At 41.3% G+C, this 20570-nt stretch overlaps 1 protein-coding gene across 3 annotated transcripts in view; it reads right to left on the reverse strand.

The window, feature by feature from the left end:
- The window catches only part of fam49a (family with sequence similarity 49 member A), a 32474-nt gene extending 29239 nt beyond the window's left edge, over positions 1-3235 (reverse strand). For all 3 annotated transcript variants that reach the window (XM_051409606.1, XM_051409604.1, XM_051409605.1), the window contains exon 1: positions 3101-3235. The gene's annotated coding sequence lies outside the window, so the exon portion shown is untranslated. The remainder of the gene's footprint in view (positions 1-3100) is intronic.
- Between the last annotated feature and the right edge of the window lie 17335 nt (positions 3236-20570).

Raw genomic sequence — 20570 nt, forward strand, 5'->3', positions numbered from 1 at the left:
GAAACTAATTTGGCTAAAATCTGACACACATACACAAATGTGTGATTGAATGTGCCAGAGACAGTCTTTCAGTGCTGCAGGCTAACCCCAGTTGACATCAACAGTGAAATACAGATATAAGAAGGCTTCACACTGCTTGTTTAGCTAAAACCTAAACTCAGATATTAGACTTGGCACTGGTGCGGTGAGCAGTGCTGGAAGGATATCCTTTGGGATTTCTCATTTAGTGTCACAAAGCAACTTGCAATTCATAGCCGGACAAACAGAAACTGCTGCAACAAGCATTTGGAAGTTTGAGAACAGCTAATCTGCAAATATCCCATTACCTTTATCCGGCCTGGTGAGAGTTTAAAGCAGCACATTTCAGGATGTGTCTTTGTAATATGACTGTAATGGCTGTAGTCATCATATTTCACACATCAGAGGGCAGCATCAGTGCTCGCTAACCATGTTTCAGGTGGATACTGTATTTCTTTGATCTCGTCAACACACGGTCAGTTCAAAGCTGATGCACACGTTGCTGTGTAGATTTGTGTTTAGGTTTCACGTCAGTACATATTTTGGTCCTCTTTTGGTTATTGTGGGGGCCGCAGGGGTAAAACTTTATACTTATCATGATAATAATAATACTTGTCTATGTTAGTATTAGTATCCATTCTGTTCTTACTTTATTTTCTTCAGTTGTGCAAGTGATGTAGTCACAGCATCCAAGCAGTGTTAAGTAAGTACAAAAGATACACAGCGATGCAACACAAAGGCCTGCCCCTGTGCTTGCTTCAGGCAACCTGTAATGCAAACGGCAGGTTACAAACCACAACATGAAAAAATGCCACCGTTCGACAGGGTGTGATGCGCCATATCCTGTTTTTCTGTCACAGACGTGAACGCTGCGCAGTGAGAGAACAAGAATTCTAGCAGCTACTACTACTGCCAGAGAGATGGTCGAGTTTCAGCCATACACACACACAAATACAGGGGGGGGTTTAACCGGCCACTAGCCAAATGCTGGTAAAATATGAGAGGGGTAGGTAGATTTATAATAATATTAATCTTTATTTAATCAGTCTCATTGAGCTTTTCCAAGAGAGACCTGAGAACAAAAAGCATTCACACAAACACAATCACAAAACAGATACGGAATAATGATTTACTAATGAGGAAATGGTGAACATTTATCTGTCAGTGGCTGGTAGATGTTTAAAAAGTCAATTTCCCACCCTGACACACACACACACACACACACACACACACACACACACACACACACACACTGCATTCAGACTCTGCCAAGATACATTTGTTAAGTTTGACATGCCTTTTGCTCTTTTCAGTGTTCTCCCATTTGCTGCACCACATCCCATCAGCACGGCACCTGAAACATTTACATGGTTCACAAGCGCCACACAAAACCCAACAAGAACTGATGACCCAGTCTGCAGGGACATAGGGCCCATCACTGGGATGTTCCAGAGTAATGCATCGACTGGTGTTTGCAAACGCTGACCAGACATTTAAAAGCAAAAGTCTGACACCTCTACAGAACAAGACTTACATGTGATTGTAAGCCAAGTGCCTCATCATATGTGATTATTTATACATCTTGCTGCTTATAGTAATGACTGGGCATTTTCTGTTTTGGGGCTATACAAAGCCCTGCGTGCTCTACACTGTGTAAAAGTGAATACTGTGGAGCACATTTAGACTAGGTTATGCAAAGAACATGTAAAACATTTCAACTTCTTCCAAGAGAGATCAGGTTCATCCACAACAGCCATTGTCCCATAGTCACAGAATTCAACCAGCATTCCATTAATGCTGCAGCTACAGCACTGGCATACCGACTGAAACAACACACACACACACACACACTCAGTCACTGTTGTTGAGGAGTGCAGCTGTTGCTGTATGTCCTCTCCAACAAAAGAGCGCCATTTCAGTGCATTGAGAGTCACGATAAAGCACATTCCTCTCACAACTTCCAAAAATTGGCCTCTCAAGCTGGTTTTAGATGTAAAGCCTGAAGAGACAAAATGTACCTGATTGTGAGTCCTGACACTTTTTAAGACCCCTCACACATTGGCTAAATGGTTTTACACAATTCACGCAAAATGTCTTTTTGTTTCAGACTGCGAACCAATTTAAGACTCAAATCCTTTATTCATGTCTCACTCCTCAATCAATGCCAACCATATAACTATAGCCCCCCCCCCCCATATAATGTAGAATGATACCACCACCTACACCTCAACACTGCGGTGACTCATAATACACTGGACTGAATGAATGTATTGCTGTTAGATGTAATGAATTATCTACCCCAATAACATGCCATGGAGCAAAATAGAGTCACTCATTGCGATTCGGTGTCGAGAGAAGAGAAAGAAACAGCTGCTGTTGTCTGGCATTTACTACAGTAACAAAACATTAACTAAACTAGGGTTGTGTGTCTCTATGAGGCTGAGAAATTCACACGTTAGAAACCCAAGAGAGGAAACAAGTCACACTTTGTTTCAACCACCTGCCACTATAAGTACAGTACACTGATGTCAGGACGCAGCGACTGCAGATGGAAAAGTTATAACTTAAGGCAAACCGGGGTCCCAAAGCATTTCACTTCACTCACACACTCAATCAGGCGAGTACGATTCAAAATAAAGCAACAATCACATCTCTCGGTGAAGTGACAACGGGGGGAAACTCAGATGAAACGTGGCTCCGATTCGGTTGCTACTTGCAGGCTAAGTTTGCTGGCTAGCCAGTCCGCCTGTTAGCCGGTACTGCTGTCAAGCAAAACCCGAGAAAGGGTATTTCCTCCGTAACAAAGTCTGTGAGAATAAACGAGGCACAAGCGGTGAGAAACGAAAGTCTTGTTGCACTTGCAAGACGTTCAACGCCACCGCAGAAACTCATTTCAGCGCTCAAAGGCGGCCGATGTTAGCTAGCGAGTTAGCGCATCCTCCCCGGCTTCTCTTCCCATGTGAACTCATTTGACAGTCACTGATTTCACGAGGATACACAATTTGGCTCGACACCAGGTGAAGTAAACCCAACTTGGCGCACACTAAACACGAATAAAAGTTGGTTAAACCCAAAAACTCACCTGTGTGTCTCTTTGGGTAGTACTTTTTAGGATGTTATGAACCGAAGTGTTGGTCTCGGCAGTACTTTCACCGACCTTGGCAGCCCTGCCTGTCCCCAGCAGCAACACACAACAACACTCTGAGCGCGGACCCCTCCCTCTGCCGCCAGAGGCACCAAGAGGAAAAAAAATAGAGTTACAGGCCCCGCCCACACACGTCTGTAATTGGTCAATATTAGGGACAGTGCGAAATGAGCCAATTAAAACCACCATTGTTTATATGTTTGTAATGCAGCAAATGATTTTCTCTCTGCAAGTTTAAGATAAATGAAGTTTATTATGAACATACAATGACTGAACGAAGCTTTATCTATTATGTTGTTCCAGTGCTTTAAATCAAGATTTCTTTAAGGGTTGAAGCACTTTGGGCACTATTTTAATGCTATTTAGTATAAATAACTATAATATAAATGATAGCTACTGTCATTATGGATACTTGCTAATTACATTTACATATAAAATTCATCTTACCCTTGTCAGTGTTTCATGTGTAAAGCACATATAATATTATATAAATGTAGAGAATAAGTATAGAGGTGGAAAGATGTTTATAAGTTGATTAGTCAGTTGACAGAAAATATCTATACGGCAACAATATCGACTCATCTTTTCTGCTTCTGAAATATGAGAATGTTTAATACTTTTCTTTGTCATGTATGATAAATTGAATATTGTTGGGGTTTGTCTTGTTGGTTGTTTGGGCAAAAACAAGCTATTTGAATATGTCACTGTGGGCTCTTCTCAATTATAATGGGCATATTTCACTATTTGTTTTACATTTTATAAAAAAAAGATTCATCAATTATTCAAGAACATAAATGACAGATGAATCAGTATGCAAACCAGAAGTATTTGTTATTTGGCGCCCAAAATAAGTGTGTTAGCATCACTTGTACTATTTATGTTATCCAACCTTATAACATTTATAACCAGGTCAGGGTTCAGTTAGCAAAATGTAAGTCACATCATAAGCCTCCTGCTTGTAACGGCTGGCCTCAGCCAGTGTTAAGATTGATGCATGAAGTCAAAGGCATGTTTGAACATTGGAGGGTCTAGAGAATGGGGGCCTTGCATATTTGGCCCTAAGGGCTGCAGTGCAAAAGCAACAGGAACACACACACACACACACACACACACACACACACACACACACACACACACACACACACACACACACACACACACACAGCTTTAAAAATGCCAAGGCTCTACAATCAAAACAGTGCAGGGCCACATGTAGCTGGCTGATGCTATTCCTGTGTATGTTGCCATACCAGGTTGCCACGACGCATGCTGGAGCCTCGTGTCTGTGACTGTGGGAAAGGTTTGGAGCTCTTTGTTGTCAGCAGTGTGGTCAAAGGTATGTACAGGGTAAACACACCTCCACAAGACTATAAGGGCCAGTTTGGTTAGATGATGGGGGGTCAGAGTACACCCACGTCTTCCACTACCACAACCGCTGGTTGTCATGGAGTTAAGTTTCCTTTACAGTAACCTTACACACACCCACACAGACCAAGACACAGTCAGCATATGTGTTTATTACTCTGTCTAGCTATAATACTTTATTATATGTGATAATTATCCACTGATGTGTTATATCAGTTAGCATGCTATGACACATTTCTGAGCTATCACTGCATGTATCTGAAGTTCTCAAGGAAGGGAACAGAATTACAACCATAGAGAATGAAAAACATAGGCTTAAAGACAGTAATAGAAAAGCTGAATGACAGAGTCTATCCAGTCTATTCAACAGGTCAACTAACAAGTACATAGGAAACCTAAATGCATACACTTTACTGAAGGTTTTGGTTCAGTTGCTTATTCTCTGACCGTTAATGTGTGAGTGACACTGTGAGTACTTTGAAAAAGCCTGAGAAGGTCAATAACTAAAACGTTTCCTATGTGAAGTATTAGTTTGTCACACAATATGTCTAAATAGCATACAAGTACAATTGTGTAAAATTGTCCAAAAGTGACACCTGGTGGTGATTGCTTGTAGTGTTGTTGCAGTAAAGTACCTATCATAATGTCACATAAGAGCTCAAACTCTAATTTGGCCCATCTGCTGTGCAGCATTTATAGAATAACACTGAACCATTTGAGCTGAAGTACAGATCAGAACAAATAGACTACAAGGACAAATATCCTCACTGTACTTTACACAAACCCCATTTAAATCAGTTATTGAACATCAGAGAACATTTGGCTACATTTGTTTTTGTTTTAATGCAATAACATTAAACACACAACTGGCGCTAATAGTTGTGAGGCAAAACTTTGTTAAGTACAAATAATACCTCAATAAAACATAAAAAGTCAAATGGCTGAAATGACTCCTATAGTTTTCCACTTATATACTGAGATTCAAAATATTTAAAGTCCCCCTCCACTCAAAAATAGGTTTCTCTTCTTGTTCCTGCAGTGTGATGTTTGAATGGTGTCTGTGCAGAGTTTTGACCCTGTTCATCTGCTGAAAGTGGAAAGTTTCTCTGTGCTCATTGAAAAGCTGATTTTAATGGGCGGGGCCTACCAGCAGGATTTGCGACATCGAAAATAGTTTAGAAATCAGTCCTGGTCCAGTATGCAACTTGTACAGTGTGATGTAGAAACTTGAATCCGCCAGTGCACATCCACTGAGAATGGACTTTACAGTGAAGAAGGAGACATCTTGTGTCCAGCAGGAAAACTTTAGAAATTAAGGTGGAAATTGTAAAAAAGTGAGATTGGCTCTCACTTACAGAAAAGGGAGTAAATGTAATTATTTTCTTCCATCCATGCATTTGCTTTTTGTTTTTGTGATCTAGGGTTGAAAGTACAATAAAATATAATTTGTGACTTACTAAAATGAATGATTAAATCATAAACTATAAAATGTGACACAGATGCATAATGCAACATATTTATGCCCAGTTGTCTGTAACAGCAAGAAAATGTCCTTTTTACAATAATTTTATTCAAGATAAACTGCTCTTACAGCAGAGCCACAACAAGATTACAACCAAAGAGGGACAGATAAAGCCACTGAAATTATGAATTTATATCTGTATCCTTACAGCTCGTCCCCTTTTGACATCCATGCAATAAATACTGCATTGATACATTCAATCTGTAAAATCTTGCATATTTAAACAAGTCAAACAAAGAAGTCACATTTAAGGTCAATTATTCATGCAAATATCACAGTGATCATTTGGTTCAAGTCTGCCTTGTATATAGAAAGGGTTCTCTCCATGCATCCTCTGGGTGGCAGTAGCTCAGCACGCTGCTGCCTCATCTGGCTCTGGCTGTATCTGCACACACATCAACTGAATTTAATATAATGCACATAATCTGTGCTTCAATGGATAATGCAAAACAGCTAATCAATCTATATGATCTACAGTTTGTGCATTCTTTAAAAGTTTTACTGGTATTTTTATCTCAAAATGTCTTACTCTGCTTCACTTAAAGTTCTCCCCTCTCATACTCATCCTACTCTATATATTATACTTGATGATTTATGAACACAGCGCAGTATGTGTGGGTGGAGTTTGCTCGCAGTCACTCACTGCGTTATAGGATTACAAGTGCTTTATGCCATATCATATTAGCTGTAGGATAACGTACAAAACATTGAATCCCTCCTTCACATAAGCTACATGCAGACACTGTCATTCAAGTGTAACACCGCAAATATATTTTAAATGTTATCCTGTACAGTATGACGTCTTCTTTATTGCGACATGACCAAGATGATATGGAGTCCCATAATCCCCTGAAGACCATGTTAATGATGCTGAGAAGTGGGTGGGTGCACAACTAGGTGGGTTACATTGATTTTTATGCTGTCCCCTAAAGCAGTTTGAGGAGTGATACAGCAAAATACATAATTATTTACAGTGATTTAAAGCTGCAGCAGGTACATTTTATAAAAATATTTTTTTGTCATATTTGTTGCGTGTAAAGCACATAAAGCTCACACTGTATGACCGCACCTAGTGCGTCTAATGGCATCTGCAAGAATCCACCTTTCTTGAATGAAAACAACCAATCAGAGCTGAGAAAGACAGTTGATTGTTGAGTCTTGTTCCCAAATTATGAATAAATATTTGACAACCTGTCAAATAGTTATGTTACCCACATGCCTGCAACTGGGCTATTGGTAGGTAGAGAAAGAGAGTCTAGAAGTCAAAGGCTTGTTGGAGCCAACGGTGGCCAGTGAAGACTAGTTGTGGCCCTGAGCAAGGACGCCTGAACCTTGTTTATTGTCTGCTCTAATCTACTCCCAGGACAGGGATTGAAAATGAGCTTAATAGGGTGACATGAGGCAATTGGCTGCCGTTTCCAAGAGGGGGGCTTCAGATGCAGAGCGTAAAATAATACATACACTGATATTAACATTTAGCCCCCTGGAGGTGGAAACAAATACAGAAACAATCGCCATGTTAGTGCTCCTTTCTCCGTTTGCCATGGGTGTTGTGCAGAGCTTTCTCTTTAATCTCCCGATGTACGTGCTTGGCAGGATGTGGCTGTGGCTAATGGCAGCATAGACTTTGGATTACTCTGGCTGTCTAACAATACACTTGTCTAAAAAGGACATGAAGACGTGTATTTGATATATGAGCCTAAACTGATGTGTTCAAGCTCTTTAATTGTTTTGATCCTCTGTCAATTTCAGATCCTTTTAAACACTTTGGTTTAAAACAAAGGGAAGGGATAACGGTAAGTCATATGTCAACATTTCCATTTTTGTGGGTCAAAATCTAAAAGCTGCCAGGACAGATGTGAGTATGCACGGATTCTAAATGTCACCACTGCTGTTTGATGACGAGGCTTTTTGTCGCCCAGCGGACCAGGTGCATTGAAGTGTCGTTGCAGCTTCCTCACAACCTCCTCGCACTGAGGAGCGTCCAAATGTCGGCCCTCCGTTTGCCCCGGCCGTGGAAACACTGGGTTCTGCAAGTTGAACGGAGAGGACAAAATGAATTAAATCCACCTCCTTCTCCTCCATTTTTTTCTGATGAATAGCTGTAGATGCAGGGATGGAGGCCCCCTTGCATTGTCCAGTTTGCTGACTTTGAGACCCTCCAGTCTGACCCCATCTGCAGCCTGTCTGCTTAAACATTTAGGAAAAACACCACTTTAACACGTCGCGTCAAGCTCACAGCTATTTGAGGGGTCTTGGGCTAAAATCACCTGCCCTAAAAGCAGCCAGCGCCTAAGTGCTCTGCAACACCCATGTGGCTCGCAGTGTCACACTAATTAGCTTCTGTTCTGTGAGTGTGCTGTGCAGTCACACACAAACACATACATCTTGACAGCCAACAGTAAACAGCCGTTCTCAGATCTGCCAGGCTCTCTGGACTTTCAGAGCACTTGTTGGATCTTTCTGAGCATTTTGATCTAATTAACTTGATCATAACCCCCTTCCACTCCTCTCTGTCTCTGTCTCCGTCTCCTCCTTTCTGCCTGTTTTCTTTGCAGCTCACTGAATCATTATCAGAGCTGCTGTCTCCAGACCTCAGTTACACTGATAGTGGTTTGATGCTGCTTGCATGTATGTGCATCTTTGACTTTCTTTTCTCTCTCTCTTTTACCAATGAAAACTGCATCTCAGTAGCCCTGGGTTGCGCTCTGCAAAGGGTTCCAGGATTATTGATGGCAGCAACGTCTCCTTTGTGTCCCGATCGATGGCCAGAGATCCACAGTGGAATTGTTGTGTGGAGACATGTCAGAAAACATAGCAGCAGCAGCCATGGGCGTACAGACTGATTAGCGTGTGTGAGTGCATTGTGAGACAGAAAGAATTATAGAAATCATTCATGAGAGAATAGTGGACTAAACACCTAAATCCACAGCATTTTTTAAAGCTATTGTGCACCTACATCCCAGGCTTTGTCATCAGATTAGTGTCAGACATTAACGGGGGCGGTGTGGACTCGGGCAGTGTAGGTAGACGAGCATTTGTTGCTTGTTCTGAAATTGAAAAAGAGCCAGTGTTCGCCCCGGAGCTCAACTCTGTGCTTGAATATTCAAGTCTTGTCTGAATGTACCTATGACAAAGCCAAGCTTATGTTCTACCTCAAACAAAAAAAAAGCAAATAATTCAGATTCTGATGATAAATTGTAATAATGATTCTGATCTTAAGCTACAAAAATGAATTCATCATCCCATAAGGTTCGGGTTTATAAACTTTGATTCTAAAATGCTGATGGTTGCTTTTACCAGGAGGGGGATTGTGGCCTATTTTTTCCCCATCACTTGCCATTTCTCACTTCAGACTGGGCACATCAAGTCAGCTTCAGTGAACTCATGACCAACTCAATAAGACAGATACAAAGAAATACAGATAAGAAGCTATAGTGAAGAAAATACTAATTTAAGGCTCAGCCCTCATTGTAATACTAGTACTATTTACATGCATAATCCCTTACTAATGTACAAGTATCTGCACATACATCAACATGCATTTTAGCATGATACTCGCTGCTACACCTGCCAACCGTAGCTGAATGTTAGCTATCTCAGTGGTGCCAGGTGAGCTATCTAACAACCCCGCCAAGGAGGATGCCATTAACGTTTACATCCAGTGCAATCACGAGTACGAGCCTCTCGTCTGAATAGATGCGTGCTTCCTTCTGCGCTGTGATACGTAGAAAGAAAATAGTTCCTACATGACACTGCTCACAATCAGGTCTGTCATAACACTCACATACAGTATTATCACCTTATAAAGTTGATATAACTTATACTATTCACACTTATACCTATTTACACATATAGCAGTCATGAAGAGACATTAGCGTTCATTAGTGGTTGTGTTTCTGTCCACCTATTGAATGTAAGTCTAATATTCAATCTCTTTTAGCTCAGTTTTGGTCTCCACTAAGTCTTTAGCTGCTAAATGCTCCACTATGTTCACCAGCTAGTCCGGTCTGCCTGCCATTTGGTGCTGGGAAGGGTTTTGTATTAATTAGAAGGTGACTATGCCACACAGAAATGTTCTTTATTTGCACAAGCAAACTGGTGTCAACCATTTAAGAACCTGCATCAAAACTTGAATCAGCACTGGAAACCGTCCCAGCAATGCTCGACCTCCCCTCAAACACAATGTTTTGTCGTGGGCAGTGGTGTTGGTGTTTCCCCACCCCTCTCTACTGGCGATGACTGAGTGGCCGTTTGACACCATGTTCTTATGCAATCAACCGAGGCATCAGAGCGTGACTATCAAGGAGGCACGAGGGACTACTGCCAACAAGAGCGGCTGAGTGCTGCTTACGAATGTTAGGGAGGGAGCCAAAGAGGGAGGAAGACACAGTGAGGGAGGGGTCAGTGGATATGGTAAAAACAACTCAGAAAGACTCCTGTCCATGCCATTTGAGAGGAGAGACAGGGATGGACTGAGGGAGGACAGTCCAAAAAGGAGATGAAGGAAACAATAGGGAAGAGAAGGGAAGAAGATTGTGAAAAGGTTACAGGAGACGGACAGGAAGACGCAAAGAATGAGACCGGGAACAGGGAATAACACATCAATCAAATAAAAAGGTAAAATGACAGAGAAGGAAAAAGAAACAGGAGATTAGAAACCAGAGGGATGAATGTGAAGAGGGAGACAGAGCCTGTGAGGGATGCTGCTGTCTGTACGGCTCAGTGCAGAAGTCTAGCAGGGCCAGAGAGTCTCAAAGAGTTGGTACTTACACACTGCGGCACTCACTCCTGCCTTCATCATTCCCGCTCTGTCCAGCAACACAGTGCGTTTTGATTTATGCCTTAATTATGAGCCTGTAATGATGGTAAAACCCAGGCCTGAATAGGGAATTTATCTACTTACCACACACACGGTACAATGGATGAAAACCCACAAGAAGCGACAGAATATTGTAGAGATGAAATTCACATCAAAGAATTGACCCTCTGTATTTTCCCACTGTTCTATTATGTGTACCACAGAAGATAGAGTTTGTAGATAATGAAAGTGTCTGAATCTGATTCATGTACTTACTAATGCAGCCTGACCATAAAAATGTGAGCTCTGGAAGAAATCGTAGTTATAAGAATAGATATCAATATACACTACAGCGTTACATCATCACTTTTGAAGAAACAATGAAGAAAATAAGGCCCTATTGTAATATCATGTGTCCTCTTAATGTATATTAATATCTATTCTTATAACTAGTAGTAATAGTATAGTCTGTTTTTCAGAAATAACAGAGATAATATGGAGCTAGAAAGAAAGAAAGAAACAGCACTCTGAGGTTCTTTTCTCACTTTGGTGAGTTCAGTGTTGAAATCAAAATGTCAACCTTTTGGCTATCTGAAATTTGCATTCATTCTGTAGCCAGTAGAAACCTCAGTATTTAAAGGGCTACTTTGGTGATTAGTATTGCACTTCCTTGAAGTTGGAATAATCACAACAGACAGATTAAAAAAAGAATGGTCAAACTTGATACAGCAGAGGCAAAGATATCCCGACTTTCAGTCCCTAGTATAGACTAAAGCTCCAGAAACACTGGATCCTACATGTCCCACAATGCAACCCAACAGTGTCTTTCTTTAGACTTCAGCTGCTTTTACCTCTTCCTCTTCAACTCATATTCAAAATGTTTTTGTATCTTTCTCTTCAACTGACAGTGTCACTGCTTTCATCTCTCACCCTTCAACTGAGAATTCATGGTGATGATAATTTATGATGCTTTATTGTCAGATCAAGACTGACATTTTTCTTGCATCACTGTAGCTCCATTTGCAACATCACAGAAAGAAACTAACTCCTGGATAATGCTTGGTTTCAGTGGTAAGGCTGAGTTCAACTTTAGTTAACTTTGACCAGTGAAGTCTGGACCTTTAAACTGACACTTCCTCAGTATTCAAGATCAGTGAACCCAAAGATGAATGATCACCACAGAAACTGACTTTGTTCACTTCCTCCGGCACTGCAGGTAGTTGCAATAGATTCATCAGTCCAATAAAATATCCAGGTAGACTTTTATATGTGTCAATAAAATGAATTTAATTAAAAACTTAAATCTTTTTCTTTTCACTGCTTGTTGTCAGTGGATACAGAACCATGCCGGCCTCCTTACCCACTCAATTGCTGCCCCCGCTTTGTGGAGTACAATGAAGTTGTCAGATTACTGAAGCCCCCTTGATGTGTACGTACGTAATTTTGGCAGGTCCCATCAAGTGCTAACCTTCAAAAAACCTGTAAAGAGGACACAAATGGAAGCACTTCCAGTCAGCAAAAAGCAAGAACTGACCTCTGATTAGTTCTTTTGTTAGCAGTCACACGTGTTCTCTCAGTACAGCCCTGAATTAGTATGGGGCTAACAACCCTCTTCTTTATCCCATCCATCACAGACAGCTTTATTATGTGCTCCATAGGCCTCTCCTCTCCTCTCGGTCATCATCTCAGTGGTGCTGCTGCTCGGTTTACTGGCCGCTGCTGCTGGTAATGATGCTGTGAATCTATATATAGACTCATATGTATGCTTTGAAATTATAGACGGGGGGATGGATGAGAGACAGACAGATGAGAGAAAGAACAGAAAAGAGCCACAGAGAGAAAGAGGGAGACAGATAAGGTAAATGAAGTAAGAAAACTCAAATAAGAAGGCAGATGGAGATGGAGAGGCTGATGGGAGGCTCAGGATGTGTGAAAAAACCCTGAGAGTTTAACTCTTCCTGTCCGAGCCACATACTCAAATTTAAGACTTGAAAAAACAACATATAAAATAAAATGAGCACAAACTCAACAACAGCATCAATCTTATCTACTTCCACAGTAACATTATGCTTGATTAAAATGCTCATCACCAAAGTTACTTCTTTAAATTGCTTCTTTTGTCCAGACAACAGTCCAAAATCCGAAGACTCTTCATCAGAAATGACAAAGAAAAGCAGCAAAATGTTACATTTAAGAAGCTGGAAGCAACAAATGTTTGTCATATTTACTTTAAAAATGGTTGACAATGAATTTTCTTACGATCGACTAATGGATTAATCAACTAATGATTGCAACTTCTTTCTAGTCTAGACACTGTACTGGTTTCTAGTCCAGAAACTATACATGTTTCTAGTCTTGCCTCCGCATAGTCCCTTTGTGGTGGAGGAAGGCGTTTCTCTGGGTGATATTGCTAGGTTACAGTTGCATTTAAAGGGAGACATAAACAGCTACAAGTATTTGCATCTTGAAACAGATTTCTTGGATATTACATTAACACCGTGTGTAGTGCATACCAGTTTGTTACAGTTCACAGATGCTTTTCCTCACTGTAATCTCCGACTTCAGCCCAGTAAGTGGTAAGCTACTTCCTCCCTCACAGGCGTTTTGCAGCCTCTTGTCCCTTTCACTCTTTCATGGCTCTGAATTTAATTCAGTGATGTCGGCCCCTCGGGAGCACGGCCGCTCCCTCAGTGTGTTTGAACTCAAGCGTGAAACAAAAAAAAAAAAAAGAGGCAGTTGAAAAATGGATTTCTCTTGTAGGCGTATGCGGATGCTGCTTTGTAGCAGTGACCTTACTGTTGGTGAGTTTTTTTCACCAGAGTGTGTTTGCACTGTTGATTAGCTGTTTGCAGAGGAGGGTAAGTATGATCTTCTGACAGGAGCTGTTATGTGTCTATATAGTCTTTACAGCCATATGGTCTTTCAAGACAAATAACGTTGTGAGAGTATAATTCCTGTAATGCCATGGGGAAATTCTGCTCACTTTCTCTGAGATGTTCTCTTCATTAACTCCAAAAATGTAGCATCAGAGAAAGAAAGAAACTTCCTTTAGTAAATAATGTATATTCCCTAAAATATACATGAAAGTCTCCATTCTGCGCTTGAATTATGTAATCCCGGGGTCTGAATCAAACTTCTCCCAATCCCAGTCAGAGTTGGAGTTGCATAACACACAGGAAGTCAAAGACCTTGAGGCATCATCATTATTTCTTCTTAAAACAAACGGCTTTTCCCTGCTCTAAACAGTGGCAGCTGTTATTGTATTATATAAAAACAGATAATTGCAATTCTCTATCTCTGTTCTCTCTGTTGTTCTTTTCTTTCTGAACACCCCCACATGCACTCATGCACACAGGCTGCTTAGCAAAATGAGGCAGACGCCGCTGATTGCCTTGAGTTTTGCTTGACAGGGACTGACGTGCAATCAGCGGTTGGAAGCGTTGGATTTTTGTTTCCCTCTCCGTGGCGGCTTGCTGCCCGCGCTGATGGGACGTGGAGGGGCCTCTCGGCACATTTGCATCAAGATAAATACATGATTAAGCGTATGCTTTGATTTGTCTGTTTTCAAGTAATTTCGCCACTTGTGTTTCAACATCTTCCAGCCTCCGGAATATATAGAGAATGGCAGATCATTTGGGCTTGTGTTTCCATCAAGCTGCCGTACTTCCAGGGTTTTTTGCCCTTTGAGGCCTAATGTCAAATAAAAGAAAAATATATAAAAATTCACCTCACACAGCGGTTGCAGAATTGCTGGGGATAATTGATGATGGAGCTCACAAAGTCTAAAGTAATGATTTGAATCGCTGTTCTTGGTGAGTCAATCAATAGCACAAATTAACCTTTTTCTCCTGAGTAACTCTAAGGCAGTTTGAAACGCTATAATAGCCACCAGCAGAAGCAGTAACCGCACACATTTTATCTGCTCAGACGGTGGCTTCCCAGGATCTCTGCTGTGACAATGATTCACCCTTCTGATGCTAAGTGAGGATGACCGTTTTTACAGCTAAAACTACAGAATGATCTCAGTGCAGAGACACTTTAAATCATGCGTCCCCCATTTGAGCCGCGCTTTGTCGAATTATCCACCGTGCAGCTTTGGCTGACACGGCAAATGAATTGGAACGTTGCGTTTATATCTTGCCTCATATTCTCCTTCAGCATCTAACGTGACAGTGTTATCTACTATCAGAGAGGACATCCAGATTTATCACCTTATTCCAAGGGCAGACGCGTGATTGGCAAAGGCTGATACACCCCACTCATGGTTGGTTTCCTCTGCGCCACACCCAGTTTCCATCTCCAAGGGAAGGGTGGCAAGCAAGGAAGGAGATAATGCTTTAGTCACACTCCTTTTTCCAATTCCAGCACATACAACGGAAAACACAGCAGATGTGTCCCTGCTCTGCATGCAACCAATATTAGTGGTCCAGCATTTTACTAAGAAGTCTTCCTGGGAGTGGAGAGAGACTGCAGCAGCACTGCAGAATCATGTCAGTGATGGCTATGTGTTCAGATAGGCTGTCCCATTATCTCACCCTCAGTGACAACCTCAGTATGGATCCAGAGCCAAACTCCTAGCTTTAAATAGAGCTGGTACATAAAGGAAAAGATCTCTCCTCAGATAGTATAGGGGTATATATCATCAAACAGAGGCTAGAGATATTTTGGTAAGACGTTCTGTAAATATAGGGCTTCAGTTCCTAGGGTGATAAAATATAGCTTCAATATACATTTGTCAGTCTTCCTAGATTTTACATTAATACATATTGGTGTATCAGAAATACTGGATCTTTTATGATTTTTAGCCATGCTTGTCTCTATGGATGGGAATGTGTCCACCACTTTGGAAGGATTGCTATGAAATTTTGTTCAGACATTCATGATCCCCAGAGGATGGATTATTCTGACATTGGTGATCCGCTGACTTTTTCTCTACTGCCACCAAGAGGTTGACATTTGGGGTTTTTGAGTCTATAGCAATGAAATTGTTTGGGTGTTTATGACCAAATACCTGAAAACCTAATGACATTTCCATCAGCCTCACCTTTACTTTGTGTTTAGAGCTCACTAACAAATGTTAGCTTAGAAACTTGATGGTGAACATGGTAAACATTATGCCTGCTCCACATCAGTATGTTAGCAATAATGTCATGGCATTCTGATGTTAGCATTTAGCTCAAACCACAGCCCCTCAGAGCTCCTAGCATAGCTATTAATTACAATTTATGGCCTACGTAGGTGGCCTTTACACACCGGGGGTAATCAAAGAAATGACAAGAAAATGCTAAATACTTGCCTCCAAATATGTCACATCAAAACTATTCACACCCAAAGCGATGCAAATTTGCGACACAGTAAAATAAAAAATTGAATCACACACACTTACTGCAGACCAAGCAGGACAGCCTGTCGGAAAATGCAGCAGCTTGCAGAGCTCCCGGGGTCTCTGGGGTCGCGGTGCAGCACCGAATGGCCCACGGATGGAGAGGTCGCATTCACCAGGTTCATCTCAGCTCCAGTCTGGTCCATTAAGATGTATTAATACGTTAAAACACCGTAGTCACAAACTATTCGAGGCAGCAGTAGACCAGCAATTCCAGATTAGTTTTTGTGTGCTTTGAAGAGAGCAGAGATGGATATACCAGCTTCATTTCCCTGTTGGTAAATCTCACATAGCATATAGTCTGTGCAGATGGAACAATCAACAAACAAAGCCACTTTTATCATATTGTCTTGTTGTCAGTGTCCAGTGTCATATATATGTGTATATATATATATATATATATATATATATATATCTGTCCCACCCAGTGTGATTGGTTGATGCCTTTATATACGCAGCAAAAGCAGTAACATTCCCTTCCTGCTAACGTACTAACTTATTTCTTCAAAAAAATATATTGACATGCAAAAAAAAAAAAGGCCTTTAATCAGTAAATAAAATGCTGTCATGCATTTGCCATTGAAGTAAACGTCTGCCAGTTATTTTGGGATGGTTTTCCTCCGGTGCTGAGGAGAGGACGTTTTCACCTTTGTTTGCTTTGCTCAGATGATCATTGTTGTGCTGTCCAATTGGCACCCACTAGTCGCAATCACATCCTTTCTTCTTCTTAAAAGAAAGCTAATTCTACTGCTGAACTACACTCACTTTTCCCAGCGACTGGACAAAGTGTGATTGCCCAATTCAGCCATCTTAGAAAAGGCTCTCAATCTAACCTGATGACAAAAATACATCCTGAAAAGAGTAAACCGTTTAACAGTCAAGTACAAATCTTTATACTGTCAATTTACTGATGTAGCTGTGTGTTCTGAGTATGTTCTGTACATCTGAGCAATGTATATGCCAGGGTGAATAATAAATGTGAAAGAGAGCTGTTTATCTTCATTGTTCATACAGCTTGGTCTGGTGAAAGCCACAGCCTTGCCAAAGCATACTGTTTTTAAAAAAAAATATTCTTTTGAATGAGCCATGAAATAAAAGTTTCTTAATTTGAGGATGCACTCAAGCAAAACCCCCTCTATTTCATTAAATGGAAATAAAGAGCGCCTTCAGCTAATGCCCCCCGACACCAAACCCCAACAGAAGCACTCTCTTTCCACTTTCCTTTGAAACGTGTCAGAGCATTTGGGCACACCATAAAGGAAATGTCTCCACATGGAAATGTCTCTGTGCTTGTTCTCAAGGTTAAATCTAGAAGACTAGCTGTGCTGGGCAGAGAGGCTCCAAAGCATGAATAACGATGAGACTGAAGAGTGAATCAGGATCTTAGTAGAAGTAAAAGCAATTTATTGCAGTAAGAATCAAAATTGCAGGTTTTTCTATCTGAACCAGTGGCTTGAAGCTTCCCCTAACACATTTCTGACAGGCACCTGTAAGTTTTTACCTGTAGAAAGTGTTCAAACACAGACTCCCGTTCTCCTGGTTAGAGTTTTGTTCCCGTTGAAACTGTTTCACAGCATTTATTTGGTCTGGGAAACACCATTACAGTGAGGTGACAAAGTATGACACAGTCTCATCTGTTCCTAGTTTGATTCCCTAGATTTTGTAGACTTGTAGGTGACTAAATTTATGCTGCTGACAGTTGGTCGGTGCCAAGCTTGCCAACTTGGCTGTAAATAAAATGACTTTCAGTTTTTCCTGTGATTATAAGAAATCATATTCATCAGGATGAATTTGGTGCAGCAGAATTAGAGCAGAGGGTCCCGGCACCCAGATTAAACTGACAACAAACTTGAATGACACTATTTTGTTTCTTTGCCACGGTATAAATGCAATAATGCACTCCAACATGTTCCAATATGAGATAATAATGGACACAGTGGAGGGGGGATACTGTGGCATCTTTGCATTCGGCTTGCTCAGAGAGACGCAACCGAGGCTTGTAATCACAAACTCTCAAGCTGCATTTTCATTGGAAACCATTTTTGTAACCCATCATCCCGTCAAGTTAAAGATTTTGACAGCTGTGGTCAAAACAGTCCTTCAGCTAAGCATGATGGACGTGGATCCACTTTCTTTGGTTTTTATACCAAAGAAAGAAATATCTGCTGCTGTTCACACTGCAGTTTACCCTTCACTGATTATTGTTCTAGGCTTTCCAAGCATGAAAAACTGCTGGCTATCAAATGTCAACATCCATCTCTTTCTGCCCATAAAACCTTGTGTTGGTTCGAGTTACGTTCCTACTGCACTGCAGCTCTCTTTAAAGAATATTAAACCTGCAATTCTCAGGCGTTTGATACCACCCACATTGTTCTCACGTAGTCAAATAAAGTGAATTAAGTAAATTATTATTCAAGCTCTGAATATGCTTTGTGTCCCCTGTCCAGTCCTTGGCCCTTTACATCAGACACACTCCCTGAGCTTCAATCAAAGCGACTTCCATTTTTAGAAGCAGTCAATACCGTTATCAAGACAAAGCTGAGAGCCTCTGGTGCACCACCTGACTGCCAGGCGTCTGCAGCTATAGTTGCCTCCGCCTTCCCCACTCCTCCTCCTCCCCCCTCCTCCCTCAGCAGGGAAAGCCTGGGAAGGAGAATCCCTTTGTATAAACTGCAGAGCTGTAACCCACTCGGCCAGGCGGGATGACAAGCTGACTGCAGAGGTGAAAACGAGGAGAGACAGGGAGAGGGGGGAGAGAGGGGCTTCTTCTCTTTCATCTCTAGCTTCTAGCTCTATGCATGTCTTTCTCTCTCTCTCTCTCTCTCTCTCTCTCTCTCTCTCCCTCTCCCTCTCTCCCTCTCTCTCTCTCTCGCCTGCTGTCTGTCTCTCATCCTCTCTGATTAGTATGCAGAGCCAGATCTGCTCTGTTCTGCAGTGTGGGTTTGTGAACGCTGCTGCATGTCAGGGAGAGGAGGGAATCACACTGCAGTGTAGGGTGGGGTGAGCACACACACACACACACACACACACACACACACACACACACACACACACACACACGCACACACTCACTCACACATATATAAAACCCCTCCTGTGCTGCACCAGGAAACCCTTTTTGTACTGTGTCATTTTGCTGTTGTCATTCAAATTAAAGATCTACATCTCTCTTTTTGCCCTTACAGTAATTGAGCCTTTGCATGTATCGATTACTGTATTTTTATGGTAAATGTTCTGCTATAGTCGTCATCGTAGTAGTAGTAGTCTATACAATAGTATCAACTGTCATGAGAAAGCAGTTCTTTTACATTACTGGTATGAATTTGCATACTATGTAGAGAAAGCTATTTTCAGAGTGGTGTGCAGAGGTATTGCTGGAATAGTATGTACTGTACTGTACTGTAGATATATTGCATATATAGATGATTTATGTGTTGCAGTGGCACAACTGCAGACCTCAAGTCTGGGGACCCCAGGTCCGCAAGCCAATGGGAGGAGAGTACGGTCTCCAGTCATGAAGCAGGTCACTTCTTTTAGGATCCCCAAGAGTGAGACGCATAATTTCCTCTAACTGATGACACTGATTGATGCAGTGAATGTAATTTCTGTACAGTACTTTGACTCTAGAAGGATGTTTTCACATTCATCTGCTGAAAGTAGAAAGTTTCTCTGTGCTCATTGAAAATCCTGTTTTAAGGGGTCGGGGCCTACGCCCTATGATCTGTGACATCACAAATAGTTTGGAAGTCAGTCCTGGTCCAGTATGCAACACGTTTTTTGCATCTATAAATGAAATTCTACTTTTTTTCCCAGTAAAAAATCAGACACACATTATTGTTCCAAGAAGACTAATAAATTCATGTCTCATACAATGTTTAGTGGGGTTAAGATCTGTTCTTTTGTGTCTGATATGTTGTTAGTGCATGGGGTGTGGCACTTAGGACCATTATGCGATTGATCCTACTCAGAAATCCTGTGTTGAAAAAGGTTTGTAGATTTTAACCTTTATTTCTATGGCATTTGATAACTATATTTTCAACATACAATCAGTTCTGCAGACTCTGCTGGACCGATTTCGTGGCAAAAGCACTTGAAAAATGAAATAATTTACATACATTGCAGTTTTACATGCAGGTTAACAAATGAGGTACCACTGCAGTAACAGCAGCTTGTCTACTTCCACCCACAAGCCGTATTCATCTATACTGGGTAACTGAATAAGAATTTTCAAACAATATGCTTCAACAAAGGAGCTAATATTACAGCCCATAATACCTGAATGCACTCGAGTGGTATCACCTCCAGAGACAAAGAAAATCAGAGTCAATTGAGTAGG

Source organism: Dicentrarchus labrax, unplaced genomic scaffold, assembly GCF_905237075.1.
Source record: "Dicentrarchus labrax unplaced genomic scaffold, dlabrax2021, whole genome shotgun sequence".
NCBI lineage: Eukaryota > Metazoa > Chordata > Actinopteri > Moronidae > Dicentrarchus > Dicentrarchus labrax.